This window comes from Benincasa hispida, chromosome 5 (assembly GCF_027475165.1).
Source record: "Benincasa hispida cultivar pf3 chromosome 5, pf3_genome.v1.1, whole genome shotgun sequence".
Taxonomy (NCBI): domain Eukaryota; kingdom Viridiplantae; phylum Streptophyta; class Magnoliopsida; order Cucurbitales; family Cucurbitaceae; genus Benincasa; species Benincasa hispida.
In genome coordinates this window covers 50,887,591-50,892,411 of record NC_143482.1, presented here as the reverse complement: position 1 = coordinate 50,892,411, position 4,821 = coordinate 50,887,591, and the positions used below count along the sequence as shown (strand labels likewise).

The following is a 4,821-nucleotide window of genomic DNA, read 5'->3' as shown; positions in this document are numbered from 1 at the left end:
ATGTATTCGACGAAAATAGTAATATTTACAAGTTACATAATTTCAAAGCATAATTAAACTATGATAATAATTTGGCCAATAAAAAGGCCTACTTCTCCCCCTCTTAGATTTCTTCTTGAGTAATTTTACTAATTGTCAATTCATCTTTTCGATCTAATTAGTAACCAACCAATTAATAATTTAATAGATTATTGAAAATTAAAAGATATTTATACAAGTAGGAGAGTACGATATACTAGAGGCGGTACGATTAGAATACTCTTGGTTCATTACCTCTCTAAGTTTTCAATTGAATTATTGAGCACCACATCAGTGCAAGATTCTTCTATTATAATTTCTTTATTCGTACCAAATTTTAGTATAAATTCATATATCATTTTTAATATTCTTTATACGTTATTCATAACTTTAGAGTGAGCATATGTTCGTTGTCGTTTAGTCATGATCATATTCACATACTGTATTTTTTTTTTTAATATAATACTTTGTTTTATTGATTGTCATTTTATTTAATAGGAAAAATAATATCTTATTGGCCTTTTAGACTTTGAGCCTAATTTTTATTTGGTCGTTAAATTTTAAAATGCTACATTTTTAGCTCTAAATTTTGAGTTGATTTTTTTTCATATATTTTTAATCTTCGTTTTGAGTTTAATTTTCATTTGGTTTCTAAGTTGTAGTATTTCAATTTTTTCCCAAGTTTTTACTAATGGACACATTGATGTTTAGCCTTAACTTTCAATTCATTAATCTAAAATAACTATGATGCTGAATTTTAAAATTAATTTTAAAGTAATGGAAAATTAGTGAAAAGTAATTAATTATAATAATTCAATTTTTAAAAATTAATTTAACACGGAGAAATCTTGAAATTTATGAATTGAATGTAAACAAAATTCGACGCTTATGGGTAAAACTTGTAACATACTGAAAGTTAAATATCAAATGAAAAAAAAATAAATAAATAAAGGTAAATGTATAACATTTTAAATTCAAAACTACATTACCAGCCTAGTAAATGTTTGGAAAATATGAATTTAAAATTTTAGTGATTAAATGTTTTGGAAAGATGAATTTAAAATTTTAGTAATTAATTGTTTTGGAAAGATGAATTTAAAATTTTAAATATTCCCAAAAGTAAGATGGTTCTATCCAAACCTATGGTTATTCAGGAGGAGAGAAAAACTTCAATTAATTAAGTTGGTCGCAATGTATCAATTATCCAAACCACAACCTAAGAAACCCTAGTTTGCTATATTCCATAAATTTTAAGTAAAATAAAGGGGTTTTGAACCTAAAAAAAAAAAAACAAAAAGTAGTTTGGGTCCATTAGTACTAATTAAGTTATGCTCACTTAATTAGCTTGAAAATCGATCTTCATAATCTATAATAATGGTAAAAATTTGTAGTTTTATTAATACTTTCCAAATGTTTCGTTTGGTAATCATTTTGTTTTTAAATTTTAATATTTAGAAATTAAGCCGATATTCTGTCAATTTATTACCATGGTTTACATCTTTCTAAGAATTGAATTTGTAGTCAAATTTTGAAAAAAATAATAAAAATAATTGTTTTATTTTTAATGTTTGGTTTGATTTTTGAAAACATTGATAAAAAGTAGATAAAATAACAAGAAATTTGACGGTGGAATGAGTATTTATAGACATAATTTTCAAAATGATTATCAAATAGGGTCATATTAGTAACTTGTCGATTCTAGTACCTTATAAATTAAAAGAAAAAAAACAAGACAAAAATCCATTTTAAAAGTTTATAGAAAAATAAACTCCAACTGACTTATGAAAATTATTTCTTTATTTCTTCATACTCCCCTTCCCTACCCATTCTCTATCTATAATAATGTTCATTTGCTCTATTATTTCACCAGAATCTGTATGGTTCAATCTCAAATACCCCCTCTTTGAAATTTCTTTCAAAAAGGTGAACATAAAGCATGTCAAATTGGGTTATCACTAATTGAAAACCTAATTTCTTAAGCTTTGTTTTGGTCCCTCTAATGGCTATTCTTATTCTTGAAGCATCCCATTTGAACTCAATTGACATTGGCCAGTTATGGCTCCTTCTCCTCCTCAGTCTCCTTATACTATTTTTCATTTTGGGATTCCCCGTCTTTACCATGACCGACCGTAGGCCGGTCTACCTCGTCGACTTCTCCTGCTATCGGCTGCCATCAATGCATTGCATAAAGTTCACACTCGATAACTTCACGGAGTTCATGAAGCACACCGGCGTCTTTAACGACTCGGCGCTTGAGTTTCAGTGTAAGATAGTTAAGCGGTTAGGCATTGGTGACAAGACGATTGCACCTAAAGCGCTCGTTATGAGCGATCCACCCCAATTGTCGATGACTGCGGCGAGAGAAGAAGCGGATGATGTAATATTTGATGTGTTAGACAAATTATTTGCTAATAATAAAATCGATGTCAAACCCGACGATATCGATATCCTTGTCGTCAATTGTGGAACTTTCAGCCCGTCACCTTCACTTTCTTCCATGATTGTGAACAAATACAAGATGAAAAGCAACATAAAGAGCTTTAATTTAAGTGGAATGGGGTGTAGTTCTGGAGTGATAGCTATTGATCTTGCAAACAGCATGCTCCAAGTTCATAAAAACAGCTATGCCATTGTTGTTACCACAGAGAACATCACCAATAACTGGTACCCTGGGAACAAGAAGCAAATGTTGGTTCCCAACTGCTTGTTTCGTGTAGGTGGTGCGGCAGTCCTCCTCTCAAATCGGAATTCCGATCGGCGGCGGTCAAAGTACAAACTGGTTCATTTGGTGAGGACTCACACAGGGCCCAATGACACAGCATTCAGATGCATATGCAAGGCAAGAAATAAAATATCTAACATAAATATAGGATAAAATCTTGAATATATCTATAAATTATAGGGTTTGATATCAAAACTAGGGATCAATGCATATAAATTTTAATAAAATTTAAAAAGGGTATATTAGAAAATTATAACCAATAAAGGTATACTTCTAATAATAAATTTTAGGTTAAATTATAAGTTTGGTTATTAACTTATATTGACATTTTAACTACTGATATAAGGAGGAAGACGATGTGGGGATCACTGGCATTTCATTATCAAAAGATGTTGTGGCCATGGCAGGCGACGCTTTGATGAGAAACATCAGAACTCTTGGGCCTCTTGTTCTTCCATTACATGAGTTAATCCGATTCGTCGCCATGTTCATTGCTAAGAAGCTCTTCAACCCTAGGATGAAGAGTTACATTCCTAATTTCAAGTTGGCATTTGACCATTTCTGCATCCATACCGGAGGGAGGGCGGTGATCGACGAGCTCGAGGAGAAGCTTCAGCTTTCGGCAACAGACGTGGAGGCTTCAAGGATGACACTGCATAGGTTTGGAAACACTTCTTCAAGTTCAATATGGTATGAAATGGATGGTATGAAATGGAATACTTAGAGAGTAAAGGTAGGGTTTTAAAGGGAGACAATGTGTGGCAAATTGCATTTGGAAGTGGATTCAAATGTAATAGCGCAGTGTGGGTGGCTCTCAAGAATGTCGAGCCATCTCAAAACAGTCCTTGGGAAGATCGTACTAGTATGTACCCTACATCAGATTGATCTCTAGGGTTTTGTTTTTTGTTCTTTTTTTTCAAAACCCTTTTTACTAGGAGCTTGAATAAATGGGATATATGAATAAGTTAATTTGTATTGACGAAAGTGAACTTAGCTCGACGTTGATTAGCATGGTCTTTCCTTAAGATGTAAGAGGTTTGATCTCTTATCCGTGCAGTTCTTGTACTAAAAAATATTTTATACTAATAATTTAAATATTTTATGTTTTAGTTTTTAAATTATAGAAAAAGAATGTATGGCTTTAATTTTCGTTGTTCAATTTTTCAAAAGGAAAAATTATCATGAAACTAGTTAGATATTAGGTTGACTATAAATTATTATTAATTAATTTATGACCATGTGTTATGTTAAATCTTTTGTCTAATTATTACTTTTAAAATTATATAATTTCTATGAGAACCGTAATATTATATAATTTATAATACATTAGATAACACATATTTCTATTTTTCAAAAAAATGAATTGGGTTTATAACATGGAATTTTATATTTCTAATGGTTTTTTTCTTTATTTAATATAATTTAAATTTTAAACTTCAAAATCTGAATACACTAAAAAAAATATTTAAGAATTTCCATTAGTTGAGTCACATCATCTAAAACAATTTTTAGAAATAAAATTCAGATAGTTTGCCAAAAACATATTTTGTTAAACTTAGATAATGTGAAAACATAAAAGCGGATTTTGGATTTCCTACCAAACATACCCTACTTACTTTTCTTTTTATTTTTACTTTTATTTTTTTTTATTTTTTACTTTCTTTCTAATGGGTTTACTAACTCCGTACTCAACTACATGATTTTTTTATTTTTAACAAGATCTTAAAGGTAGAGGGATGAACATGACGAGGGTGCTATGATTATGTCAAGTTAATTGAGATATTTTGATGTATCTACTAATCCTACTATCGCGCGTTCGTATTTGAAAAAAGGTAGGGAGATTAGTAGGATCTACCAAGATATCTCAATTAAGTTGACACATCACTAGCATGCACCCTCATCACACCCCTGACACTAAAAGTAATTGTATTACCTCAAAAGAAATGTATAACGAATAGTTGGAGGGAAGCTCAGCAATGGTAATATACAATGAAGTATATGTTGGGATCGATGCCCTAAAGTCTTATGTCCTGTAGTTTGTAAACAGTTTGTACGAATGTTTGTGTTGTTAATATATGATA

General features: G+C 30.4%; 1 pseudogene; it reads left to right on the top strand.

The window, feature by feature from the left end:
* Window positions 1–1,973: 1,973 nt before the first annotated feature.
* LOC150036219 (3-ketoacyl-CoA synthase 4-like) lies at window positions 1,974–3,828 on the top strand (annotated as a pseudogene).
* Window positions 3,829–4,821: the final 993 nt, after the last annotated feature.